Here is a 27,880-nt window from a genome sequence, read left to right on the forward strand (position 1 = left end):
CTGATTTCTTGCAGCAGCTTGGCACTGTAACAGCTCCAGAGCTGCTCTGTAAGGCAAGTAAAAGGGTGTGGGCCCTGCAGCACTACCTGTAGTTCACATTGTGCATTGGAAGGCACAAAGTAAGCAGACGGGAGAAGTCAGGATAGTGCGCAAGGGCATAGATGGGAGCGGCTCAAGAAAAGAGAAGTGGAAACAGACAGCAAACTAGGCTGGAGAGAGACCAGAGACAAAGAGATCTGAATTATACGAGAGCCGACCAGGGGAAACACAAATAATGCAGTCAAGTGTCCCACATTTGGGGAAATCACAGGAGCAGCACACCCAGAGTGCAATGGGTGAGCCTTGCCCTGGGAGAAGCACCTTCATGATCATAGTATCTCACCTGGCAGGTAAGTAGGAGTTGGGCTAGAGCTGGGGAGGGTCGCTGCTCGGGCAGCCCCCTGTCAAGTGAAGGAGATCCAACTGAGGCAGCACAAGGGAACTCACGAAAGAAGAACAGGGCTAGAGGAAGATCTGAGACAAAGAAATCTGACTTTTACCAGAGCTGACCAGAGGAAAGCACAAACACAGTCCTCCACTACCACAAATAATGCAGTCGAGTTTCCCAGATTTGGGGAAATCACAGGGGTCAGCATACCCAGAATGCAATGAATGAACCTCACCCTGGGAGAACAATTTTCATGACCATGGTATACCCTATGCAAAATAGGTATGATTTGGGATAAGGCTGTGGAGGGCCGCTGCTCAGGCACATCTCTGTCAAGTAAAGGAGATTCAACTGAGGCAGCACAAGGGAACTCTCATCTGGGGACAACAACTGCAGGGAGAACACATATTTTCAGATGAACACGGGAGGGCAGAAGGCTGCCTAATACTGAAGCACCCCCAAACAACAAACCAAATGCAACAAATAATACAAGCATTCCTGGGGGAAGGTCTGCAGAAGACGGATTTGCATACGGTGATGTCATCCAAGCAGTGGGCCAAAGTTGGCTGGAACCCTCATCTGCATATGAAAAGAGAAAAGGGGTATGCAGGGCATGGCGGCCTTTTGCGGCGCTTGGATGACCCCTAGTTCGCATTAAACACCCCCACCCTCCTTCGGTGTGGGGCTCATGTTGGCCATGCCCCAGCCCCTGAAGCATTCAAGCTGATTTCTTGCAGCAGCTGGGCACTGTAACATCTCCAGAGCTGCTCTGTAAGGCAGGTAAAAGGGTGTGGGCCCTGCAGCACTACCTGTAGTTTGCATTGTGCATTGGAAGGCACAAAGTAAGCAGACGGGAGGAGAAGTCAGGATAGTGCACAAGGGTATAGAAGGGAGGGGCTCAAGAAAAAAGAAGTGGAAACAGACAGCAAACTAGGCTGGAGAGAGACCTGAGACAAAGAGATCTGAATTATACGAGAGCCGACCAGGGGAAACACAAATTATGCAGTCAAGTTTCCCACATTTGGGGAAATTGCAGGGGCAGCACACCCAGAGTGCAATGGGTGAGCCTTGCCCTGGGAGAAGCACCTTCATGATCACAGTATCTCACCTGGCAGGTAAGTAGGAGTTGGGCTAGAGCTGGGGAGGGTTGATGCTCGGGCACCCCCCTGTCAAGTGAACGAGATCCAACTGAGGCAGCACAAGGGAACTCTCGAAAGAAGAACAAGGCTAGAAGAAGATCTGAGACAAAGAAATCTGACTTTTACCAGAGCTGACCAGAGGAAAGCACAAACACAGTCCCCCACTACCACAAATAATGCAGTTGAGTTTCCCACATTTGGGGAAATCACAGGGGTCAGCATACCCAGAATGCAATGAATGAACCTCACTCTGGGAGAACAATCTTCATGACCATGGTATCTCCTATGCAAAATAAGTATGATTTGGGAAAGGGCTGGGGAGGGCCGCTGCTCAGGCACATCTCTGTCAAGTAAAGGAGATTCAACTGAGGCAGCACAAGGGAACTCTCATCTGGGGACAACAACTGCAGGGAGAACACATATTTTCAGATGAACATGGGAGGGCAGAAGGCTGCCTAATACTGAAGCACCCCCAAACAACAAAGCAATTGCAACAACTAGTGCAAGCATTCCTGGGGGAAGGCCTGCAGCAGATGGATTTGAATATGGTGATGTCATCCAAGCAGTGGGTCAAAGTTGGCTTCAACCCTCATCTGCATATGAAAAGAGAAAAGGGGCGTGCAGGGCATGGCGGCCTTTTGCGGCGCTTGGATGACCCCTGGTTTGCATTAAACACCTCCACCCTCCTTCGGTGTGGGGCTCATGTTGGCTATGCCCCAACCCCTGAAGCATTCATGCTGATTTCTTGCAGCAGCTGGGAACTGTAACAGCTCCAGAGCTGCTCTGTAAGGCAAGTAAAAAGGTGTGGGCCCTGCAGCACTACCTGTAGTTTGCATTGTGCATTGTAAGGCACAAAGTAAGCAGACGGGAGGAGAAGTCAATATAGTGTGTAAGGGCATAGAAGGGAGCGGCTCAAGAAAAGATAAGTGGAAACAGACAGCAAACTAGGCTGGAGAGAGACCTGAGACAAAGAGATCTGAATTATATGAGAGCCGACTAGGGGAAACACAAATTATACAGTCAAGTTTCCCACATTTGGGGAAATCGCAGGGGCAGCACACCCAGAGTGCAATGGTTGAGCCTTGCCCTGGGAGAAGCAACTTCATGATCATAGTATCTCACCTGGCAGGTAAGTAGGAGTTGGGCTAGAGCTGGGGAGGGTCGCTGCTCGGGCACCCCCCTGTCAAGTGAAGGAGATCCAACTGAAGCAGCACAAGGGAACTCTCGAAAGAAGAACAAGGCTAGAGGAAAATCTGAGACAAAGAAATCTGACTTTTACCAGAGCTGACCAGAGGAAAGCACAAACACAGTCCCCCACTACCACAAATAATGCAGTCGAGTTTCCCACATTTGGGGAAATCACAGGGGTCAGCATACCCAGAATGCAATGAATGAACCTCACCCTGGGAGAACAATCTTCATGACCATGGTATCTCCTATGCAAAATAAGTATGATTTGGGATAGGGCTGGGGAGGGCCGCTGCTCAGGCACATCTCTGTCAAGTAAAGGAGATTCAACTGAGGCAGCACAAGGGAACTCTCATCTGGGGACAACAACTGCAGGGGGAACACATATTTTTAGATGAACATGGGAGGGCAGAAGGCTGCCTAATACTGAAGCACCCCCAAACAACAAACCAAATGCAACAACTAGTGCAAGCATTCCTGGGGGAAGGCCTGCAGCAGATGGATTTGCATATGGTGATGTCATCCAAGCAGTGGGTCAAAGTTGGCTTCAACCCTCGTCTGTATATGAAAAGAGAAAAGGGGCGTGCAGGTCATGGTGGAATTTTGCAGCGCTTGGATGACCCCTAGTTTGCATTAAACACCTCCACCCTCCTTTGGTGTGGGGCTCATGTTGGCCATGCCCCAGCCCTTGAAGCATTCAAGCTGATTTCTTGCAGCAGCTGAGCACTGTAACAGCTCCAGAGCTGCTCTGTAAGGCAGGTAAAAGGGTGTGGGCCCTGCAGCACTACCTGTAGTTTGCATTGTGCATTGGAAGGCACAAAGTAAGCAGACGGGAGAAGTCAGGATAGTGCGCAAGGGCATAGAAGGGAGCGGCTCAAGAAAAGAGAAGTGGAAACAGACAGCAAACTAGGTTGGAGAGAGACCTGAGACAAAGAGATCTGAATTATACGAGAACCGACCAGGGGAAACACAAATTATGCAGTCAAGTGTCCCACATTTGGGGAAATCACAGGAGCAGCACACCCAGAGTGCAATGGGTGAGCCTTGCCCTGGGAGAAGCACCTTCATGATCATAGTATCTCACCTGGCAGGTAAGTAGGATTTGGGCTAGAGCTGGGGAGGGTCGCTGCTCGGGCACCCCCCTGTCAAGTGAAGGAGATCCAACTGAGGCAGCACAAGGGAACTCTCGAAAGAAGAACAAGGCTAGAGGAAGATCTGAGACAAAGAAATCTGACTTTTACCAGAGCTGACCAGAGGAAAGCACAAACACAGTCCCCCACTACCACAAATAATGCAGTCGAGTTTCCCAGATTTGGGGAAATCACAGTGGTCAGCATACCCAGAATGCAATGAATGAACCTCACCCTGGGAGAACAATCTTCATGACCATGGTATACCCTATGCAAAATAGGTATGATTTGGGATAAGGCTGTGGAGGGCCGCTGCTCAGGCACATCTCTGTCAAGTAAAGGAGATTCAACTGAGGCAGCACAAGGGAACTCTCATCTGGGGACAACAACTGCAGGTAGAACACATATTTTCAGATTAACATGGGAGGGCAGAAGGCTGCCTAATACTGAAGCACCCCCAAACAACAAACCAAATGCAACAAATAATACAAGCATTCCTGGGGGAAGGTCTGCAGAAGACGGATTTGCATACGGTGATGTCATCCAAGCAGTGGGCCAAAGTTGTCTGGAACCCTCATCTGCATATGAAAAGAGAAAAGGGGTATGCAGGGCATGGCGGCCTTTTGCGGCGCTTGGATGACCCCTAGTTCACATTAAACACCCCCACCCTCCTTCGGTGTGGGGCTCATGTTGGCCATGCCCCTGAAGCATTCAAGCTGATTTCTTGCAGCAGCTGGGCACTGTAACATCTCCAGAGCTGCTCTGTAAGGCAGGTAAAAGGGTGTGGGCCCTGCAGCACTACCTGTAGTTTGCATTGTGCATTGGAAGGCACAAAGTAAGCAGACGGGAGGAGAAGTCAGGATAGTGCACAAGGGTATAGAAGGGAGGGGCTCAAGAAAAAAGAAGTGGGAACAGACAGCAAACTAGGCTGGAGAGAGACCTGAGACAAAGAGATCTGAATTATACGAGAGCCGACCAGGGGAAACACAAATTATGCAGTCAAGTTTCCCACATTTGGGGAAATCGAGGGGCAGCACACCCAGAGTACAATGGGTGAGCCTTGCCCTGGGAGAAGCACCTTCATGATCATAGTATCTCACCTGGCAGGTAAGTAGGAGTTGGGCTAGAGCTGGGGAGGGTCGCTGCTCGGGCACCCCCCTGTCAAGTGAAGGAGATCCAACTGAGGCAGCACAAGGGAACTCTCGAAAGAAGAACAAGGCTAGAGGAAGATCTGAGACAAAGAAATCTGACTTTTACCAGAGCTGACCAGAGGAAAGCACAAACACAGTCCCCCACTACCACAAATAATGCAGTTGAGTTTCCCACATTTGGGGAAATCACAGGGGTCAGCATACCCAGAATGCAATGAATGAACCTAACCCTGGGAGAACAATCTTCATGACCATGGTATCTCCTATGCAAAATAAGTATGATTTGGGATAGGGCTGGGGAGGGCCGCTGCTCAGGCACATCTCTGTCAAGTAAAGGAGATTCAACTGAGGCAGCACAAGGGAACTCTCATCTGGGGACAACAACTGCAGGGAGAACACATATTTTCAGATGAACATGGGAGGGCAGAAGGCTGCCTAATACTGAAGCACCCCCAAACAGCAAACCAAATGCAACAACTAGTGCAAGCATTCCTGGGGGAAGGCCTGCAGCAGATGGATTTGCATATGGTGATGTCATCCAAGCAGTGGGTCAAAGTTGGCTTCAACCCTCGTCTGTATATGAAAAGAGAAAAGGGGCGTGCAGGGCATGGTGGAATTTTGCGGCGCTCGGATGACCCCTAGTTTGCATTAAACACCTCTACCCTCCTTCGGTGTGGGGCTCATGTTGGCTATGCCCCAGCCCCTGAAGCATTCAAGATGATTTCTTGCAGCAGCTGGGCACTGTAACAGCTCCAGAGCTGCTCTGTAAGGCAAGTAAAAGGGTGTGGGCCCTGCAGCACTACCTGTAGTTCGCATTGTGCGTTGGAAGGCACAAAGTAAGCAGACGGGAAAAGTCAGGATAGTGCGCAAGGGCACAGAAGGGAGCGGCTCAAGAAAAGAGAAGTGGAAACAGACAGCAAACTAGGCTGGAGAGAGACCTGAGACAAAGAGATCTGAATTATACGAGAGCCGACCAGGGGAAACACAAATTATGCAGTCAAGTTTCCCACATTTGGGGACATCACAGGAGCAGCACACCCAGAGTGCAATGGGTGAGCCTTGCCCTGGGAGAAGCACCTTCATGATCATAGTATCTCACCTGGCAGGTAAGTAGGAGTTGGGCTAGAGCTGGGGAGGGTCGCTGCTCGGGCACCCCCCTGTCAAGTGAAGGAGGTCCAACTGAAGCAGCACAAGGGAACTCTCGAAAGAAGAACAAGGCTAGAGGAAAATCTGAGACAAAGAAATCTGACTTTTACCAGAGCTGACCAGAGGAAAGCACAAACACAGTCCCCCACTACCACAAATAATGCAGTCGAGTTTCCCACCTTTGGGGAAATCATAAGAGTCAGCATACCCAGAATGCAATTAATGAACCTCACTCTGGGAGAACAATCTTCATGACCATGGTATCTCCTATGCAAAATAAGTATGATTTGGGATAGGGCTGGGGAGGGCCGCTGCTCAGGCACATCTCTGTCAAGTAAAGGAGATTCAACTGAGGCAGCACAAGGGAACTCTCATCTGGGGACAACAACTGCAGGGAGAACACATATTTTCAGATGAACATGGGAGGGCAGAAGGCTGCCTAATACTGAAGCACCCCCAAACAACAAACCAAATGCAACAACTAGTACAAGCATTCCTGGGGGAAGGTCTGCAGAAGACGGATTTGCCAAAGGTGATGTCATCCAAGCAGTGGGCCAAAGTTGGATGGAACCCTCATCTGCATATGAAAAAAGAAAAGGGGTATGCAGGGCATGGTGGCCTTTTGCGGCGCTTGGATGACCCCTAGTTTGCATTAAACACCCCCACCCTCCTTCGGTGTGGGGCTCATGTTGGCCATGCCCCAGCCCTTGAAGCATTCAAGCTGATTTCTTGCAGCAGCTGAGCACTGTAACAGCTCCAGAGCTGCTCTGTAAGGCAGGTAAAAGGGTGTGGGCCCTGCAGCACTACCTGTAGTTTGCATTGTGCATTGGAAGGCACAAAGTAAGCAGACGGGAGAAGTCAGGATAGTGCGCAAGGGCACAGAAGGGAGCGGCTCAAGAAAAGAGAAGTGGAAACAGACAGCAAACTAGGCTGGAGAGAGACCTGAGACAAAGAGATCTGAATTATACGAGAGCCGACCAGGGGAAACACAAATTATGCAGTCAAGTTTCCCACATTTGGGGAAATCGCAGGGGCAGCACACCCAGAGTACAATGGGTGAGCCTTGCCCTGGGAAAAGCACCTTCATGATCACAGTATCTCACCAGGCAGGTAAGTAGGAGATGGGCTAGAGCTGGGGAGGGTCGCTGCTCGGGCACCCCCTGTCAAGTGAAGGAGATCCAACTGAGGCAGCACAAGGGAACTCTCGAAAGAAGAACAAGGCTAGAGGAAGATCTGAGACAAAGAAATCTGACTTTTACTAGAGCTGACCAGAGGAAAGCACAAACACAGTCCCCCACTACCACAAATAATGCAGTCAAGTTTCCCACATTTGGGGAAATCACAGGGGTCAGCATTCCCAGAATGCAATGAATGAACCTCACCCTGGGAGAACAATCTTCATGACCATGGTATCTCCTATGCAAAATAAGTATGATTTGGGATAGGGCTGGGGAGGGCCGCTGCTCAGGCACATCTCTGTCAAGTAAAGGAGATTCAACTGAGGCAGCACAAGGGAACTCTCATCTGGGGACAACAACTGCAGGGAGAACACATATTTTCAGATGAACATGGGAGGGCAGAAGGCTGCCTAATACTGAAGCACCGCCAAACAACAAACCAAATGCAACAACTAGTGCAAGCATTCCTGGGGGAAGGCCTGCAGCAGATGGATTTGCATATGGTGATGTCATCCAAGCAGTGGGTCAAAGTTGGCTTCAACCCTCGTCTGCATATGAAAAGAGAAAAGGGGCATGCAGGGCATGGCGGCCTTTTGCGGTGCTTGGATGACCCCTAGTTTGCATTAAACACCTCCACCCTCCTTCGGTGTGGGGCTCATGTTGGCTATGCCCCAGCCCCTGAAGCATTCAAGCTGATTTCTTGCAGCAGCTGGGCACTGTAACAGCTCCAGAGCTGCTCTGTAAGGCAAGTAAAAGGGTGTGGGCCCTGCAGCACTACCTGTAGTTCGCATTGGAAGGCACAAAGTAAGCAGACGGAAGAAGTCAGGATAGTGCGCAAGGACATAGAAGGGAGCGGCTCAAGAAAAGAGAAGTGGAAACAGACAGCAAACTAGGCTGGAGAGAGACCTGAGACAAAGAGATCTGAATTATACGAGAGCCGACCAGGGGAAACACAAATTATGCAGTCAAGTTTCCCACATTTGGGGAAATCGCAGGAGCAGCAGACCCAGAGTGCAATGGGTGAGCCTTGCCATGGGAGAAGCACCTTCATGATCATAGTATCTCACCTGGCAGGTAAGTAGGAGTTGGGCTAGAACTGGGGGGGGTCGCTGCTCGGGCACCCCCCTGTCAAGTGAAGGAGATCCAACTGAGGCAGCACAAGGCCTAGGCCAAAGTTTTTTTTATTGTGAAATTCAGAAAAAAATATAAAATTAAGTAAATTGTGTTTATAGCATGTTCTCCTCAGGTTCAGTTATGTTGTGAGGGAATGGTTTTGCCTATTTAATAAAGTATAAATAATTTTAATTGGTCCTGGACCACCAAACTATGCTACCAGTGCAAGAACTCCAGTTTGGAAACTACTGCCATAAAATAAACCTTTTTTGTTTTTTTTTAAACTACATGTAATACACCTTAGATCTCAGTTCCTAAAAGGTTTTAAACCCTTGCATACAGTAAACTACACATATTTAAAAACCCTACACCGGGCATAAGTGCTCACGGACCAATTTCATGGCAGTCTCGGATAGGAGGGCATTGTGGATTCACCAAGGGAATGCTGACGCTGACTCCAAGAAGAAAGAAAGTCTCTTCCCTATGAAGGTGAAGCCTTGTTTGGCGACGGCCTAGTTAATTTGATCTCGGCAGCTCCCGCAGGTAAGGCAGACTTCTTGCCCTATGTTCCCTCTCAACGGATGAAGACGCATCATTATTATTGCTGCCCAGGGCGCCCCCCCTGCGCCCTGCACCCTTACAGTGACCGGAGTATGTGAGGTATATGGGAGCAATGGCGCACAGCTGCAGTGCTGTGCGTTACCTCAGTGAATATCATGAAGTTTTCTGACGCCTCTGAAGTCTTCTTTTCTTCTCATACTCACCCGGCTTCTATGTTCCGGCTCTGCGAGGGGGACGGCGGCGCGGCTCTGGGACGGACGGCGAGGGTGAGATCCTGCGGACTTAACAAAATACTTTCTGTCAGAAAGCTCAGGAGAGCTCCTGAAAAGCACCCAGTCTCCACTGGGCACAGTATCAAACTGAGGTCTGGAGGAGGGGCATAGAGGGAGGAGCCAGTGCACACCCAGAACTAAAGTCTTTCTTAAAGTGCCCATGTCTCCTGCGGAGCCCGTCTATCCCCATGGTCCTTACGGAGTCCCCAGCATCCTCTAGGACGTTAGAGAAAATAAGATTTTAATACCTACTGGTAAATCCTTTGCTCTTAGTCCGTAGAGGATGCTGGGCACCCGTCCCAGTGCGTCTGCAGTTATTAAATGGCCCTTAACTCCAGAACATTTATGTGGAGACAACTTTCCCGACTTGACCATCTTCCTTGGACGTTTTCCCCCTGTGTGACTGCTCCCCAGCCTCGGAGGGTTGCATCCGTGGTCCCTAGGATCCAGTCCTGGATCCCGAACCATCGCCCCTCTAGGTGGTGAGAACTGTGCAGCCACCAATGGAGTGAGATTCTGGTCTTGGAAGACAGGATTATCCTCCGGTGCATGTGTAAGTGGGACCCGGACCACTTGTCCAACAGGTCCCACTGGAACACTCTGGCATGGAACCTGCCAAACTGAATGGCCTCGTAGGCCACAACCATCTTCCCCAGCAACCGAATGCATTGATGGATTAACACTCTTGTTGGTTTCAGAATTTGTTTGACCAGACTCTGGATCTCCAGAGCCTTTCCACTAGAAGAAAACCTATTCTGTGTCCAGTATCACTCCCAAAAACAACAACCGCGTCATTGGGACCAACTGCGATTTTGGCAAGTTTAGGAGCCAACCATGTTGTGGAAGAACTGTCAGGGAGAGTAGATGTTTTGCACCAACTGGTCCCTGGATCTCGCCTTTATCAGGAGATCATCCAAGTACGGGATAATTGTGACTCCTTGCTTGCGAAGGAGAACCATCATTTTCGCCATCACCCTGGTGAAAATCCTCGGAGCCGTGGACAGACCAAACGGCAACGTCTGAAATTGGTAATGACAATCCTGAATTGCAAACCTCAGGTAGCTTGATGCAGTGGCTAAATGGGAACATGTAAGTAGGCATCCTTTATGTCTACCAAAACCATGAAATCTCCTTTATCCCCCGGACTGGAGATCACTACCCTGAGAGATTCCATCTTGAAATTGAATTTCTTTAGGTAGAAATTAAGGGATTTCAGATTTAAGATTGGTCTGACTGAGCTGTCCGGCTTCGGGACCACGAAGAGGCTTGAATAAAAACATTCTCCCTGCTGACTAAGGCTGATTTGAACAATCGGTGAGGCGGAACGTCTTGAAACCCCAGTTTGTACGCTTGGGACACTATTTGTAAAACCCACGAGTCCAGGTCCGAATTAATCCAGAACTGACTGAAGAGTTTTAGACGTGCCCCCCACTGGTGCGGGCTCCTGCAAGAGAGCCCCAGCGTCATGCAGTGGATTTGGCAGAAGCAGAGGACGATCTCTGCTCCTGCGATCTTGAAGAGGCTACAGACCTCTTCCCTCTTTTCCTTCCTCTACCTGCAAAGAAAGGGTAATCTTAACTTCTTGCATATCTATTGGGCCGAAATGACTGCGTCAGATAATGATGCGTCTTCATCCGTTGAGAGGGAACATAGGGCAAGAAGTCTGCCTTACCTGCGGGAGCTGCCGAGATCAAATTAACTAGGCCGTCGCCAAACAAGGCTTCACCTTCATAGGGAAGAGACTCCCTTTCTTCTTGGAGTCAGCATCAGCATTCCCTTGGTGAATCCACAATGCCCTCCTATCCGAGACTGCCATGAAATTGGTCCGTGAGCACTTATGCCCGGTGTAGGATTTTTAAATATGTGTAGTTTACTGTATGCAAGGGTTTAAAACTTTTTAGGAACTGAGATCTAAGATGTATTACATGTAGTTTAAAAAAAACAAAAAAGGTTTATTTTATGGCAGTAGTTTCCAAACTGGAGTACTTGCACTGGTAGCATAGTTTGGTGGTCCAGGACCAATTAAAATTATTTATACTTTATTAAATTGGCAAAACCATTCCCTCACAACATAACTGAACCTGAGGAGAACATGCTATAAACACAATTTACTTAATTTTATATTTTTTTCTGAATTTCTCAATAAAAAAAACTTTGGCCTAGACCTTGTGCTGCCTCAGTTGGATCTCCTTCACTTGACAGGGGGGTGCCCGAGCAGCGACCCCCCCCAGTTCTAGCCCAACTCCTACTTACCTGCCAGGTGAGATACTATGATCATGAAGGTGCTTCTCCCATGGCAGCTGGGCACTGTATATATGTATGAGCCCCCACCAATTTTACAGTTTAAGCGGGACAGAAGCCCGCCACTGAGGGGCCGGTGCTACTCCAACAGCACTCACCAGCGCCATTTTTTCTCCACAGCACCGCTGAGAGGAAGCTCCCCGGACTCTACCCTGCTTATACCACGTTAGACAAGAGGGTTGAAAAGAGGGGGGGGGGGGACATAATTCGCAAATTACATACAGCAGCACTACTGGGCAAACATTAAGTTACTGTGTTATTCCTGGGTTATATAGCGCTGGGGTGTGTGCTGGCATACTCTCTCTCTCTGTCTCTCCAAAGGGCCTTGTGGGGAAACTGTCTTCAGAAAAAGCATTCCCTGTGTGTGTGGTGTGTCGGTACACGTGTGTCGACATGTCTGAGGAAGAAGGCTATATTAGAGAGGAGAGGGAGCAAATGAATGTGGTGTCTCCGCCGACAGCTGATTGGATGGATATGTGGAATGTTTTAAATGCTAGTGTAAACTCATTGTACAAAAGATTAGACAAGGCAGAAGCATTGGGACAGTCAGGGTCTCAACCCATGCCTGATCCTATGTTGCAGGGACTGTCAGGATCTCATAAGCGCCCACTATCCCAGATTGTTGACACAGTTACCGACACAGATTCTGACTCCAGTGTCGATTACGATGATGCAAAGTTACAGCCAAAATTGGCAAAATCCATTCGATTTATGATTATGGCAATAAAAGATGTTTTGCACATCACAGAGGAACCCCCTGTCCCTGAGAAGAGGGTACATATGTACAAGGGAAAGAAGCCTGAGGTAACCTTTCCCCCCTCACACGAGCTGAACGAGTTATGTGAAAAAGCTTGGGAATCTCCAGATAAAAGACTGCAGATTTCCAAAAGGATTCTTATGGCGTATCCTTTCCCATCAACGGATAGGTTACGATGGGAATCCTCCCCTAGGGTGGACAAAGCATTAACACGCTTATCCAAGAAGGTAGCCCTCCCGTCCCAGGATACGGCTACCCTCAAAGAGTGTGCTGACCGCAAACAGGAGATTACCCTGAAGTCCATTTATACACATTCAGGTATCTTACTCAGACCGGCAATTGCGTCGGCCTGGGTGTGTAGTGCTGTAGCGGCATGGACGAATACCTTATCTGAGGGGATGGATAGCCTAGATAAGGCTACTATTTTATTGACCCTGGGGCATATAAGAGATGCTGTTCTATATAAGTGTGTATGCAAACTACTGGAGATGCTGCAGGGCCCACACCCTTTTACTTGTCTTGTAGAGCAGCTCTGAAGCTGTTACAGTGCCCAGCTGCAGCAAGAAATCAGCTTGAATGCTTCAGGGGCTTGGGCATGGCCAACATGAGCCCCACACCGAAGGAGGGTGGGGGTGTTTAATGCGAACTTGGGGTTATCCAAGCGCCGCAAAAGGCCGCCATGCCCTGCATGCCCCTTTTCTCTTTTCATATCCACTGCTTGGATGACATCACCGTATGCAAATCCGTCTGTTGCAGACCTTCCCCCAGGAATGCTTGCAATAGTTGTTGCATATGGTTTAATGTCTGAGGGTGCTTCAGTATTAGGCAGCCTTCCCCCCTCCCATGTTCATCTGAAAAGATGTGGTCTCCCTGCAGTTGTTGTCCCCAGACGAGAGTTCCCTTGTGCTTCCTCAGTTAAATCTCCTTAACTTGACGGGGGGGTGCCCGTGCAGCCGCCCTACTCAGCCCTATCCCAACACATACTTATCTTGCATATGAGATCTCTTGATCATGAAGATAGTTCTCACAGGTTGAGGTTCATCCTGGCCCCCGCTCCCCGCTGGAGAGCGCTGATGGGGACAGCAGCGGGGCTTCAGCAGCAGGGTGAGTATGTGTGGCCAGAGACCTCCCTTCCCATGTGCAGGCCTGCAGAGTGTGCCGTGCAGGATGGGGCATGTGGCACTCTCCCTCCCTGGGGCTCTTCCAGATGTAGCTCCTCAGCAGTATTTTTCCTGGGCTGCGCGACGCTCTCCCCGACTGGCATCCGCCCTGGAACACTGCCTTCCTCAACGCAACATCAGCAGGGGGCCCGGGCCTCATCACCATCCCAGGTCTTTCTCATGTATGTATCATGTATGTGTGTGTGATGTATGTATGAATCATATATGTTTGTGATATATATATATATATATATATGTATCTATCTATCTATCTATCTATCTATCGTATGTGTGTGTATATATGTATCTATCATGTATATATGTATGTATCTATCTTGTATGTATGTATGTGTTCTATCTATCTATCTATCTATCTGTCTATCTATCGTGTGTGTGATATATGTATGTATCTATCATGTATGTGTTATATGTATGTATCACACCTTCCTCTATACATATACATACATACATACATACACACACCTATATCTGTACGTACACTGACATACACACACCAACATCTATACATAAACACGCTAACCCCTAAACGTACACCAACGTACCCACACCTGCATCTATAACTACACATGCTGACACGTGGACGTACACCGGCTTACCCACATGTGAATCTATACATACATGTGCTGACACCTGGACATACACTGATGTACCCACACCTAACATCTATACATACACATGCTAACACCTGGACGTATACAGACGTACCCACATTTGCATCCATGCATATATAGATGTAGGTGTGTGTACATCAGTGTACGTCCAGGTGTCAACGCGTGTATGTATAGATGCAGGTGTGGGTACGTCTGTGTATGTCCAGGTGTCAGAATGTGTATGTATAGATGCAGGTGTGGGAACGTCAGTGTAGGTTCAGGTGTCAGCGCGTGTATGTATAGATGCAGGTGCTTGTATGTCCAGATGTCAGTGCATGTATGTATAGATGCAAGTGTGGGTACGTCGGTGTATGTCCATTTGTCAGCGCGTGTATATATAGATGCAGGTGTGGGAATGTTGGTGTATGTCCAGGTGTCAGGGCGTGTATGTATGGATATTAGGTGTGGGTACATCAGTGTATGTCCAGGTGTCAGCGCATGTATGTATAGATGCAGGATAATAATCACACAGCGTGCCCCCCACCAACCACAAACCTCCCCCACCCCCCTGTATGACATAAACACCGCTAATTCCACTTACACACAATAATTTCAGTTTGCGACCAGGAGCCGGCAATGTATGTGCACCCAAATGAAGCCACTGTACATGCCCTGCAGGCTGCTATTTACTGCACAGGTGCAACAAATTTAAATGCCCTATCTTTAAAATGGGGCATATTTTACTAAATTAAAAAAACCTGTAACTTTCTGTAAAACCTTAACCCCAAAAGGCACTACACTAACATCGGGGTGTAGAGTTGGATCTTGATCCAAGGCACCAACAGGCTAAAGCTTTGACTGTTCCCAGGATGCCTTGCGCCGCCTCCTCTATAACCCTGCCCAGTGGCGTAACTAGACCTTTGTGGGCCCCATAGCAAAATTCTGAATGGGCCCACCAGCACTCAACAAGAATGAGTGGCGTTTGAGGTCAGAAAAGTAGAGAGGAAGGGGTCTGACAGAGTAGGGGGCAGGACATGAATGAATAGAAACTGAGGTGTCCATTATATAAAGAAATACAGTATGTGCGTCTGTGTGTATATCACACACACATATAAGGGAAATTCAAATGCCCCCAATTATTGCGCCCATTACACTCTGGTTTAGGTGCACAAAGCACCTAAACCTCAATAAAGTAATGGGCGCGATCGTGAAAAGACACCGTTTGGTTGCCCAAATGGATCTCTTTGCACACATTTCAGCTTGTATCCCCTGGGGGTAGCGAGCTGAAATAAACATGTCGCACTCGTTGGCAGCAACATTAGAATAGCTGCTGACGGGCACGATTGAGGGAGGAAAGGGACATTTGAACCCAGCCCATAGATGCAATGTGAATATGTAATTTGTACCTTCCTATCTTAAAATGTATATAGTAGTGTATACACTAGAGGTCTTTCCGAACCCCCTAATCCTAACATTGTAATTTGCTTTAGGGCGCACCTCTAATTAGTCTAGTGTTTCGTATTTTCACATTAAATACTTTCTTGCATTGGTTGGTTAAAGATTAGATCGTATATTTTTCTAGATATAGCTGTGCATAGTCTACAAGGCTACATGCTTCTCCCCTAACTAGAGATGTGCAGCGGGCATTTTTCGTGTTTCATGTTTTGGTTTTGGATTCGGATCTGCAGTTGTGTTTTGGATACGGACGCGTTTTGGCAAAACCACCCTTCCGGGTTTTGGATTCGGGTGATTTTTTTTTAAAACCTCAAACAGCTAAAATCATAGAATTTGGGGGTAATTTTGATCCTATTGTATTAAGCTCAATAACCATAATTTCTACTCCTTTCCAGTCTTTTCTAAACACCTCACACCTCACAATATTATTTTTAGTCCTAAAATTTGCACCAAGGTCCCTGGATGACTAAGCCAAGCGACCCAAGTTGGCAGCACAAACACCTGGCCCATCTAGGAGTGGCACTGCAGTGTCAGACAGGATGGCACTTAAAAAAATAGTCCCCAAACAGCACATGATGCAAAGATAAATAAAAAAAGAGGCGCAAGATGAAATTGTAGTGTGTCTCTCCTGCTCAGTGTCAGTTCTCAGTAGTATCCTCATCAGTGCTCAGTATCACTGCTCATTGTCTTGTGCTGCATTGCGGTGCTCAGTATACTAGAGTACATTACTAATAGTCCAGTGCTGCATCTTGCTGCTCAGTGTCAGTTCTAGTAATCTCATCAGTGCTCCGTATCACTGCTCATTGTCTTGTGGTGCTCAGTATACTACAGTACATTACTAATACGCCAGTGTCTTGTGCCGCATATGGCTGCTGTAGGGTGCTGTGGTAGTGTCCTGTCACTGTGCATATGTCATCATTCCAGTCACAGTGATATCTGGTATCTATCTAGTAGAGATGTGCACTTGAAATTTTTCGGGTTTTGGTTTTGGGTTTGGTTCCGCGGCCGTGTTTTGGGTTCGACCGCGTTTTGGCAAAACCTCACCGAATTTTTTTTGTCGGATTCGGGTGTGTTTTGGATTCGGGTGTTTTTTTCAAAAAACCCTAAAAAACAGCTTAAATCATAGAATTTGGGGGTCATTTTGATCCCAAAGTATTATTAACCTCAAAAACCATAATTTTCACTCATTTTCAGTCTATTCTGAACACCTCACACCTCACAATATTATTTTTAGTCCTAAAATTTGCACCGAGGTCGCTGGATGACTAAGCTAAGCGACCCTAGTGGCCGACACAAACACCTGGCCCATCTAGGAGTGGCACTGCAGTGTCACGCAGGATGGCCCTTCCAAAAAACACTCCCCAAACAGCACATGATGCAAAGAAAAAAAGAGGCGCAATGAGGTAGCTGTGTGAGTAAGCTAAGCGACCCTAGTGGCCGACACAAACACCTGGCCCATCTAGGAGTGGCACTGCAGTGTCACGCAGGATGGCCCTTCCAAAAAACACTCCCCAAACAGCACATGACGCAAAGAAAAAAAGAGGCGCAATGAGGTAGCTGTGTGAGTAAGCTAAGCGACCCTAGTGGCCGACACAAACACCTGGCCCATCTAGGAGTGGCACTGCAGTGTCACGCAGGATGGCCCTTCCAAAAAACACTCCCCAAACAGCACATGACGCAAAGAAAAAAAGAGGCGCAATGAGGTAGCTGTGTGAGTAAGCTAAGCGACCCTAGTGGCAGACACAAACACCTGGCCCATCTAGGAGTGGCACTGCAGTGTTACGCAGGATGGCCCTTCTAAAAAACACTCCCCAAACAGCACATGACGCAAAGAAAAATGAAAGAAAAAAGAGGTGCAAGATGGAATTGTCCTTGGGCCCTCCCACCCACCCTTATGTTGTATAAACAGGACATGCACACTTTAACCAACCCATCATTTCAGTGACAGGGTCTGCCACACGACTGTGACTGAAATGACGGGTTGGTTTGGACCCCCACCGAAAAAGAAGCAATTAATCTCTCCTTGCACAAACTGGCTCTACAGAGGCAAGATGTCCACCTCATCATCATCCTCCGATATATCACCGTGTACATCCCGCTCCTCACAGATTATCAATTCGTCCCCACTGGAATCCACCATCTCAGCTCCCTCTGTACTTTGTGGAGGCAATTGCTGCTGGTCAATGTCTCCACGGAGGAATTGATTATAATTCATTTTAATGAACATCATCTTCTCCACATTTTCTGGAAGTAACCTCATACGCCGATTGCTGACAAGGTGAGCGGCGGCACTAAACACTCTTTCGGAGTACACACTTGTGGGAGGGCAACTTAGGTAGAATAAAGCCAGTTTGTGCAAGGGCCTCCAAATTGCCTCTTTTTCCAGCCAGTATAAGTACGGACTGTCTGACGTGCCTACTTGGATGCGGTCACTCATATAATCCTCCACCATTCTTTCAATGGGGAGAGAATCATATGCAGTGCCAGTAGACGACATGGCCGTAATCGTTGGCAGGTCCTTCAGTCCGGACCAGATGTCAGCATCAGCAGTCGCTCCAGACTGCCCTGCATCACCGCCAGCGGGTGGGCTCGGAATTCTGAGCCTTTTCCTCGTACCCCCAGTTGCGGGAGAATGTGAAGGAGGAGATGTTGACAGGTCGCGTTCCGCTTGACTTGACAATTTTCTCACCAGCAGGTCTTTGAACCCCAGCAGACTTGTGTGTGCCGGAAAGAGAGATCCAAGGTAGGTTTTAAATCTAGGATTGAGCAAGGTGGCCAAAATGTAGTGCTCTGATTTCAACAGATTGACCACCCGTGAATCCTTGTTAAGCGAATTAAGGGCTCCATCCACAAGTCCCACATGCCTAGCGGAATCGCTCTGTGTTAGCTCCTTCTTCAATGTCTCCAGCTTCTTCTGCAAAAGCCTGATGAGGGGAATGACCTGACTCAGGCTGGCAGTGTCTGAACTGACTTCACGTGTGGCAAGTTCAAAGGGCAGCAGAACCTTGCACAACGTTGAAATCATTCTCCACTGCGCTTGAGACAGGTGCATTCCACCTCCTATATCGTGCTCAATTGTATAGGCTTGAATGGCCTTTTGCTGCTCCTCCAACCTCTGAAGCATATAGAGGGTTGAATTCCACCTCGTTACCACTTCTTGCTTCAGATGATGGCAGGGCAGGTTCAGGCGTTTTTGGTGGTGCTCCAGTCTTCTGTACGTGGTGCCTGTACGCCGAAAGTGTCCCGCAATTCTTCTTGCCACCGACAGCATCTCTTGCACGCCCCTCTCGTTTTTTAAATAATTCTGCACCACCAAATTCAAGGTATGTGCAAAACATGGGACGTGCTGGAATTTGCCCATATTTAATGCACACACAATATTGCTGGTGTTGTCCGATGCCACAAATCCACAGGAGAGTCCAATTGGGGTAAGCCATTCCGCGATGATCTTCCTCAGTTGCCGTAAGAGGTTTTCAGCTGTGTGCGTATTCTGGAAACCGGTGAGACAAAGCGTAGCCTGCCTAGGAAAGAGTTGGCGTTTGCGAGATGCTGCTACTGGTGCCGCCGCTGCTGTTCTTGCGGCGGGAGTCCATACATCTACCCAGTGGGCTGTCACAGTCATATAGTCCTGACCCTGCCCTGCTCCACTTGTCCACATGTCCGTGGTTAAGTGGACATTGGGTACAGCTGCATTTTTTAGGACACTGGTGACTCTTTTTCTGAGGTCTGTGTACATTTTCGGTATCGCCTGCCTAGAGAAATGGAAGCTAGATGGTATTTGGTACCGGGGACACAGTACCTCCAACAAGTCTCTAGTTGGCTCTGCAGTAATGATGGATACCGGAACCACGTTTCTCACCACCCAGGATGCCAAGGCCTCAGTTATCCGCTTTGCAGCAGGATGACTGCTGTGATATTTCATCTTCCTCGCAAAGGACTGTTGGACAGTCAATTGCTTGGAGGAAGTAGTAAAAGTGGTCTTACGACTTCCTCTCTGGGATGACCATCGACTCCCAGCAGCAACAACAGCAGCGCCAGCAGCAGTAGGCGTTACACGCAAGGATGCATCGGAGGAATCCCAGGCAGGAGAGGACTCGTCAGAACTGCCAGTGACATGGCCTGCAGGACTATTGGCATTCCTGGGGAAGGAGGAAATTGACACTGAGGGAGTTGGTGGGGTGGTTTGCGTGAGCTTGGTTACAAGAGGAAGGGATTTACTGGTCAGTGGACTGCTTCCGCTGTCGCCCAAAGTTTTTGAACTTGTCACTGACTTATTATGAATGCGCTGCAGGTGACGTATAAGGGAGGATGTTCCGAGGTGGTTAACGTCCTTACCCCTACTTATTACAGCTTGACAAAGGCAACACACGGCTTGACAAATGTTGTCCGCATTTCTGTTGAAATACTTCCACACCGAAGAGCTGATTTTTTTGGTATTTTCACCAGGCATGTCAATGGCCATATTCCTCCCACGGACAACAGGTGTCTCCCCGGGTGCCTGACTTAAACAAACCACCTCACCATCAGAATCCTCCTTGTCAATTTCCTCCCCAGCGCCAGCAACACCCATATCCTCCTCATCCTGGTGTACTTCAACACTGACATCTTCAATCTGACTATCAGGAACTGGACTGCGGGTGCTCCTTCCAGCACTTGCAGGGGGCGTGCAAATGGTGGAAGGCGCATGCTCTTCACGTCCAGTGTTGGGAAGGTCAGGCATCGCAACCGACACAATTGGACTCTCCTTGTGGATTTGGGATTTCGAAGAACGCACAGTTCTTTGCTGTGCTTTTGCCAGCTTGAGTCTTTTCATTTTTCTAGCGAGAGGCTGAGTGCTTCCATCCTCATGTGAAGCTGAACCACTAGCCATGAACATAAGCCAGGGCCTCAGCCGTTCCTTGCCACTCCGTGTGGTAAATGGCATATTGGCAAGTTTATGCTTCTCCGACGACAATTTTATTTTAGATTTTTGAGTCCTTTTTTTACTGATATTTGGTGTTTTGGATTTTACATGCTCTGTACTATGACATTGGGCATCGGCCTTGGCAGACGACGTTGATGGCATTTCATCGTCTCGGCCATGACTAGTGGCAGCAGCTTCAGCACGAGGTGGAAGTCGATCTTGATCTTTCCCTATTTTTGGAACCTCAACATTTTTGTTCTCCATATTTTAATAGGCACAACTAAAAGGCACCTCAGGTAAACAATGGAGATGGATGGATACTAGTATACTTATGGATGACGAGCGACTGCCGACACAGAGGTAGCTACAGCCGTGGACTACCGTACTGTGTCTGCTGCTAATATAGACTGGATGATAATGAGATAAAATTAAAATATATATATATATCACACTAGTACTGCAGCCGGACAGGTATATATTATGTAATGACGGACCTGCTGGACACTGTCTGTCAGACTCAGCACTGCAGACTCCTAAAGTAAGCTACTAGTATCAAGAAGATAGAAAAAAAAAACCACGGGTAGGTGGTATACAATTATGGATGGACGAGCGACTGCCGACACAGAGGTAGCTACAGCCGTGGACTACCGTACTGTGTCTGCTGCTAATATAGACTGGATGATAATGAGATAAAATTAAAATATATATATATATATCACACTAGTACTGCAGCCGGACAGGTATATATTATGTAATGACGGACCTGCTGGACACTGTCTGTCAGACTCAGCACTACAGACTCCTAAAGTAAGCTACTAGTATCAAGAAGATAGAAAAAAAAAAAAACACGGGTAGGTGGTATACAATTATGGATGGACGAGCGACTGCCGACACAGAGGTAGCTACAGCCGTGGACTACCGTACTGTGTCTGCTGCTAATATAGACTGGATGATAATGAGATAAAATTAAAATATATATATATATCACACTAGTACTGCAGCCGGACAGGTATATATTATGTAATGACGGACCTGCTGGACACTGTCTGTCAGCACTGCAGACTCCTAAAGTAAGCTACTAGTATCAAGAAGATAGAAAAGAAAAAAAAAACACGGGTAGGTGGTATACAATTATGGATGGACGAGCGACTGCCGACACAGAGGTAGCTACAGCCGTGGACTACCGTACTGTGTCTGCTGCTAATATAGACTGGATGATAATGAGATAAAATTAAAATATATATATATCACACTAGTACTGCAGCCGGACAGGTATATATTATGTAATGACGGACCTGCTGGACACTGTCTGTCAGACTCAGCACTGCAGACTCCTAAAGTAAGCTACTAGTATCAAGAAGATAGAAAAAAAAAAAACACGGGTAGGTGGTATACAATTATGGATGGACGAGCGACTGCCGACACAGAGGTAGCTACAGCCGTGGACTACCGTACTGTGTCTGCTGCTAATATAGACTGGATGATAATGAGATAAAATTAAAATATATATATATCACACTAGTACTGCAGCCGGACAGGTATATATTATGTAATGACGGACCTGCTGGACACTGTCTGCAGAATGCGTTTATAAAAACACCACACGACGAGTGTTTAACTTTTTCAGGCAGACAATCACAATATACTGGTGGTCAGCAGACAATCACAATACTGGTGGTCAGTGGTCACTGGTCAGTCACACTGGCAGTGGCACTCTGGCAGCAAAAGTGTGCACTGTACTTAAAATATGTACTCCTGCTATAACTGCTCCCCAGTCTCCCCCACAATTAAGCTGTGTGAGCAGTGAGCACTCAGCACAGTCAGATAATGATATACAGTATTACATATGATGCAGCACACTGGGCTGAGCACAGATATGGTATGTGACTGTGTCACTCTGTGTATCGTTTTTTTTCAGGCAGAGAACGGATTAATTAAACTGGTGGTCACTGGTCACACTATCAGCAGCAAGTAGTACTCCTCCTAATAATATGCTCCCCAAAATTAGTGTCTCTCTCTAGTACTCTAGTCTAAACGGAGAGGACGCCAGCCACGTCCTCTCCCTATCAATCTCAATGCACGTGTGAAAATGGCGGCGACGCGCGGCTCCTTATATAGAATCCGAGTCTCGCGATAGAATCCGAGCCTCGCGAGAATCCGACAGCGGGATGATGACGTTCGGGCGCGCTCGGGTTAACCGAGCAAGGCGGGAAGATCCGAGTCGCTCGGCCCCGTGTAAAAAAAACTGAAGTTCGGGCGGGTTCGGATTCCGAGGAACCGAACCCGCTCATCACTACTATATAGTGGTATCTAATTCCAGACATTACCACCGTCTAATTCCAGATATATTACTGGCATATAATTCCACACATTAAAAAATGGAGAACAAAAAGGTGGAGGGTAAAATAGGGAAAGATCAAGATCCACTTCCACCTAGTGCTGAAGCTGCTGCCACTAGTCAAGGCAGAGACAATTCAATGCCATCAACATTATGTAATGATTATACGATACATTATATATCATATCATTGTATGGTTGTAAAATACAACTTAAAAACTTTAATGAATAAATACATAAAGTAGCTTTTATGTAACCTTTTTAAACCTATTAGCATAGACCGAATCGTGTGTATAGGCCTTTAGTTCAACAGCAGCATGGGACCAGTTAGTGTTTTTTGACCACTGCACAGCACCTGGTGTTATATAGTAAGCACCACTATGGCATAGTATACAGCATTATGGGCCTGATATGAGTGTGACCACCGGTGATGTGGAATGCAGTAGGAGGTGCTGTTTAGTAAGCACCACTTCTATATTCACCATGCAGTATATTGTGTGAATATAGAAGTGTTGGCTGTGTTATGTATTAGAGTAATTATTGTAGCTCCCAGCTAAAATTGCAACAATGTAATTTAGTGACAAGCAGCAGAGATTAACCCTTTCTGTGGCTGCTGCACAACCTCTATTCATAACGCTGAATTCAATTATATTGTTCTCACCCCGCGAGCAAGCGCAGGTATATGCCACACTTATGGTAACATTGGATTTGTAGATATTTTCTTGCAGGGCTGTTTCTAAACAATTTGGCTTCAAATGCGAGATTTAAAAATGCGTGCCCCCCTCCACCATTGGCATTAAAAAGTGTGCCCCTCCCCCATATATATATATATATATATATTGCTGGAGAAAAAGGTACAGGTGCGCTGGTGATCCTATAATGAGAGTTTGTCAGTCCACAGTGAATGAATCCCTGGGCTGTAGCACTGGTGTAACCAACACCGCTGCAAATCTCCAAATGAAGCTCAGAACTCCTTGAGCAAATTGTGTCTGGAAAAAATCAGGAGAATGCGCCCATAGTGCAGATAAATTTATTTCACACATAAATTAAAAACAGGACATTCCATGGATTATAAAAGACTCGTACCATAAAAGACCCACTCTTTGGGCCAGTTAAAACACATGAAACAATCCACCAGGCTATCCACCAAACCTGCTGCAGTCAAAGACCGGACCATGCACCGCGCCGGTAGAAGCCGAACTCGTCAGGTCACTCACAGTGAAGCAGCCGGGATGTGTGAGCCGGGTGGGAGAAGACGCACGTCTGGCAAGCCCCGCCTCTACGCGTTTCGTAGTTACTTCGTCAGGAGGCTGGCTTGTCAGACGTAATGGGAGCTATATATATCACAGCAAGATATTTTACAAGCTGTATCCACTAATTAGCAGCAGTTATATTGGTTCTCCTCAATTACAGCCTTAGCATGAAACAGTAATACACAGATAATTACACAGATAATTAAACATCTACCGGGTAAGCATATATCAATAAATACCCAGTAGCCCACATACTCAGAACATTTTAAGAATGGATTATACATTTTTTATCAGTAAAACACACGTATCTAGCCTCAATTGAACTCATTAATTTCCACATTGATGTTTAGTTTTTTAATCATTAGGTGTCTGCCAAATAAAGTGCTAGTGCAAACTTCATACAGGAATATGCTACCATCCATCTATGCTAATTATACAGTTTAATAATAATATCTACTTATGGTCTAGCCCTACATTTTTTAATTTCACATAATATCCGAATGACAGCCAGCCACAATCAAAAGCAATAAGCGGCTTAAGCAAACTGTGAAAAAACATGCAATTATAGTTATAATAGACAGTATTGCAATAAATGTATCTATCAGTTTCAAATTGCTCACAATATGTTGTCAGATTATTCCCATTGATAAACAAAGCTATTCGCTTCTATTGCACAATCCTCCTGCATTTAAAAACCCATTTTCTCACATCAGAAAGATCAGAGTATGACAAAAAATATATATGTAACAAAAATGTCACTATCAGAGTACCATACATTGTTAATGAGAGTTACATATAGCAGCCATTCTCCTGGAGCCCTGTTTAGTGGCTCCCCTTATTTGAGGAAATCTATAGACAGATAAAGTCCAGACAGAGTATATTATCTGTCTCTAATGAACGGAGTGATCTCATAGTTTTCATTGAGACCATGAGGGATCAGCGTATTAAGTGTTAATATCCAGAATGTCTCCCTCTTAAGTAAACGTTCCTCTCTATTTCCTCCCTCTTTAGTGAGTGCCACATGTTCGATACCGGCAAATCTTAAAAGGGACGGATCTGCGTTATGTCGTTCTAGAAAATGCCTTGGAACGCTGTGATTCATAACTCTATTCTTAATATTTCTACTATGCTCAAGTATTCTAGTTTTCAGTACTCTTTTGGTCTTTCCAACATATCTAAGACCGCAGGGGCACATGAGAACGTAAATACAGAAGCTAGTATTACAATTTATAAAAGATTGAATAATGTGATTATGACGTAGGGAATTTTTCTCCATGATCTTTTTGGCCCCCTTATCAGCCAGATTACAAACTTTGCACCCCCCACACTGAAAAAAGCCTTTCACGGGTGCAAGGAAATGAGCATCCTTTTCCACCTGAACCTTCTCAAGTTTACTTTTTGACATCATAGTTTTTAGGGATCTTGCCTTTCTATAGATAATGTCAGGTTTTTTGGGGAGCTCAGGTCCCAATACGGGGTCCAATTTGAGAATCTTCCAATTTTTTTGGGCTATTCTCTCCAAATCCCTAAAACCCGTACTAAATTGTGTAACCAGTGGGCAGAAAATCTTACGTTCTCCCTTATCTTTATTCTTATATACCAATAACGAATCTCTGTCCCTATCCCTAGCTTTAAGCATAGCCTTCTGTGTAAGATCTTTAGGGTAGCCCCTCTCCATGAATCTGTCTGAATATATTTCTGCTTGTTCATCAAATTTGGAGAGGTTGGTGCAATTTCTTCTTAGTCGAGTATATTGGGAGTACGGTATATTCTCCTTCCACTGAGGAAGATGACAACTCTTAAAATCCAAATAGCTGTTGCTATCTACCTTTTTAAAATGTGTAAAGGTCTCTATCTGACCTGTATTTAAAAAGTCTTCAGTGGATATGACTAGATCCAAGAATTCTAGCCTATTTGGATCAAACGTACCAGTGAATCTCAAATTATATGTATTCACATTAATTTTTCCCAAAAATTCAAGTCACTCCATTTCATTCCCATCCCAGACAATAATCAAATCGTCTATGTATCTTTTATACATGACAATTTTGGATCTCATCTCACCTTTCAACGTTTCAGCCTCCCATTGGCCCATGTAGATGTTAGCTAGGCTTGGGGCACAAATGCTCCCCATGGCCGACCCGCATACCTGTTGGTACCATTCTTCCAAAAATGTAAAGTAGTTATACTTAAGCACAAATTCTAAACACTGGCAAATGAATTTACACTTTGTATCACTGATCTCAGGGTCTTCCTTGAGTTTGGCCTCTACTGCCAGAATTCCCTTGTCATGTGGAATCGACGTGTAGAGCGATTGAACATCAATCGAACACCATTTATAAGATTCCTGCCATTTTAATCCCTTTAGTAAGTGCAAGACCGCAGTGGTGTCTTGAATATAAGAATCTAGACTAGAAACATATTTCTTAATATAACAATCCACAAACTCAGAGACTCTAGATGTAAGTGACCCAATGCCACTAATGATGGGTCTTCCTGGGGGGTGGGATAGACTCTTATGGATTTTGGGAATATGATAAAATGTGGCCATCCGTGGATGCCGATTGTATAAATAATTATATTCACTAAGTGAGATGCTATTATTGGATAGACCATCCTTCAGGATACCCTCCAGGATAGATAAAAATCCAGTCGTAGGGTCATCCTTTAAATTCAAATATGATTCAGAATCATTGAGTAACCTATGTGCTTCTCCCACATAATATTCCCTATCCATAAGCACTATCCCACACCCCTTGTCAGCATTTTTTATTACTATGTCCCTATTTGTGGCTAGACCCTTCAGGGCCTGATGTTCTAATTTACTCAAGTTGTTAGTTTTCCTTACATTAGTATCAAGACTTTCCAGATCCTTTTTCATCATTTGGCTGAACATCTCTATGTAAGGACCCTTTGATTCCAAGGGATAAAAGGTTGATTTTAATCTTAAACCAGATTCCCCCTTGTTTTGATCCCGGTTCCTTACTGGTGCATCTGTTTTTCTAAGAAAATGCCTCTTTAGAGTAAGATTCCTTACATAGAGATTTAAATCAATATACGTATTCACCTTATTTAGACCTAATGAGGGAGCATAAGACAAACCTTTCGATAACACTTTTTCCTCAACTGGATTAAGCCTATATTTGGATACGTTAAAGATACCCTTATTAGGTTCAGTTAGTGAAGGTTCCTCAACTTTGGTTCTCTGCCTGGAAGATCGTTTTCCTCTCTTTCCCCTAGTCTTCGTTTTCTCCCTGTGGGTGTATTCTGCTCCCTGTCGTAATGTTCTTTCACCTGGCCAGACCAATTTTGTCTGGCCCTTGGTCCTAAAAAACTGTCTCTTTCCCTATAATGTTGCAGATTGTCAAATCTATTTTTATGTGCAAAATTTGTATAGTCTGACTGATTGTCAAAATTTCTCTTATAGGGTGCAGTTTTTTTAGGGATCAGCCACTGTTGGTCACGTTGGAAAGTGTTTCGCTGTGTAAACTGTCTCTGTTTATCCCTATAGGGTGTTCTTACAGAGTTCCAATTTCTGGGATCATTCCTTCTTACTGGTGTGAAAGGCTGGACAGAGCCTGTATTCCTATTAGGGGCCCTAGATACATTCCAGGTTCTAACTTGGCCCTTTTGATAATCCATTTTGTCCCTTAGGAACTTTCTGGATTTGGTTTCTTTAACTTTTTCCTCAATGGCACTGACTTTTGAATCAATGTCATTCTTTAACTGAATAAACCTCTCAGTATCTTTCACAGGGGCCAGTTCCTGATCTAGCTCTTTTAGGCCTTTTTCTACTTC

At 46.3% G+C, this 27,880-nt stretch overlaps 14 non-coding genes and 1 pseudogene across 14 annotated transcripts; all 15 read right to left on the minus strand.

Moving 5' to 3' along the window:
- Positions 1-234: 234 nt before the first annotated feature.
- LOC134981448 (U1 spliceosomal RNA) lies at positions 235-397 on the minus strand. Its single transcript, XR_010190620.1, has one exon. It is a non-coding gene; the product is annotated as a U1 spliceosomal RNA (small nuclear RNA).
- Positions 398-549: 152 nt separating this feature from the next.
- LOC134981954 (U1 spliceosomal RNA) lies at positions 550-713 on the minus strand. The gene has a single exon (XR_010190842.1). It is a non-coding gene; the product is annotated as a U1 spliceosomal RNA (small nuclear RNA).
- Positions 714-1,387: 674 nt separating this feature from the next.
- Positions 1,388-1,550, minus strand: LOC134981352 (U1 spliceosomal RNA). The gene has a single exon (XR_010190557.1). It is a non-coding gene; the product is annotated as a U1 spliceosomal RNA (small nuclear RNA).
- Positions 1,551-1,702: 152 nt separating this feature from the next.
- On the minus strand, positions 1,703-1,866 carry LOC134981868 (U1 spliceosomal RNA). The gene has a single exon (XR_010190772.1). It is a non-coding gene; the product is annotated as a U1 spliceosomal RNA (small nuclear RNA).
- Positions 1,867-2,568: 702 nt separating this feature from the next.
- On the minus strand, positions 2,569-2,703 carry LOC134981456 (U1 spliceosomal RNA; annotated as a pseudogene).
- Positions 2,704-2,855: 152 nt separating this feature from the next.
- On the minus strand, positions 2,856-3,019 carry LOC134981846 (U1 spliceosomal RNA). The gene has a single exon (XR_010190754.1). It is a non-coding gene; the product is annotated as a U1 spliceosomal RNA (small nuclear RNA).
- A 671-nt stretch (positions 3,020-3,690) lies between these two features.
- On the minus strand, positions 3,691-3,853 carry LOC134981361 (U1 spliceosomal RNA). The gene has a single exon (XR_010190563.1). It is a non-coding gene; the product is annotated as a U1 spliceosomal RNA (small nuclear RNA).
- A 152-nt stretch (positions 3,854-4,005) lies between these two features.
- Positions 4,006-4,169, minus strand: LOC134981973 (U1 spliceosomal RNA). Its single transcript, XR_010190858.1, has one exon. It is a non-coding gene; the product is annotated as a U1 spliceosomal RNA (small nuclear RNA).
- Positions 4,170-4,837: 668 nt separating this feature from the next.
- Positions 4,838-4,999, minus strand: LOC134981397 (U1 spliceosomal RNA). The gene has a single exon (XR_010190590.1). It is a non-coding gene; the product is annotated as a U1 spliceosomal RNA (small nuclear RNA).
- A 152-nt stretch (positions 5,000-5,151) lies between these two features.
- On the minus strand, positions 5,152-5,315 carry LOC134981849 (U1 spliceosomal RNA). The gene has a single exon (XR_010190756.1). It is a non-coding gene; the product is annotated as a U1 spliceosomal RNA (small nuclear RNA).
- A 671-nt stretch (positions 5,316-5,986) lies between these two features.
- Positions 5,987-6,149, minus strand: LOC134981410 (U1 spliceosomal RNA). The gene has a single exon (XR_010190597.1). It is a non-coding gene; the product is annotated as a U1 spliceosomal RNA (small nuclear RNA).
- Positions 6,150-6,301: 152 nt separating this feature from the next.
- Positions 6,302-6,465, minus strand: LOC134981978 (U1 spliceosomal RNA). The gene has a single exon (XR_010190862.1). It is a non-coding gene; the product is annotated as a U1 spliceosomal RNA (small nuclear RNA).
- Positions 6,466-7,136: 671 nt separating this feature from the next.
- On the minus strand, positions 7,137-7,299 carry LOC134981460 (U1 spliceosomal RNA). Its single transcript, XR_010190625.1, has one exon. It is a non-coding gene; the product is annotated as a U1 spliceosomal RNA (small nuclear RNA).
- A 151-nt stretch (positions 7,300-7,450) lies between these two features.
- On the minus strand, positions 7,451-7,614 carry LOC134981888 (U1 spliceosomal RNA). The gene has a single exon (XR_010190788.1). It is a non-coding gene; the product is annotated as a U1 spliceosomal RNA (small nuclear RNA).
- A 664-nt stretch (positions 7,615-8,278) lies between these two features.
- Positions 8,279-8,441, minus strand: LOC134981440 (U1 spliceosomal RNA). The gene has a single exon (XR_010190613.1). It is a non-coding gene; the product is annotated as a U1 spliceosomal RNA (small nuclear RNA).
- Between the last annotated feature and the right edge of the window lie 19,439 nt (positions 8,442-27,880).

This window comes from Pseudophryne corroboree, chromosome 12, assembly GCF_028390025.1.
Source record: "Pseudophryne corroboree isolate aPseCor3 chromosome 12, aPseCor3.hap2, whole genome shotgun sequence".
Classification (NCBI taxonomy): Eukaryota; Metazoa; Chordata; class Amphibia; order Anura; family Myobatrachidae; genus Pseudophryne; species Pseudophryne corroboree.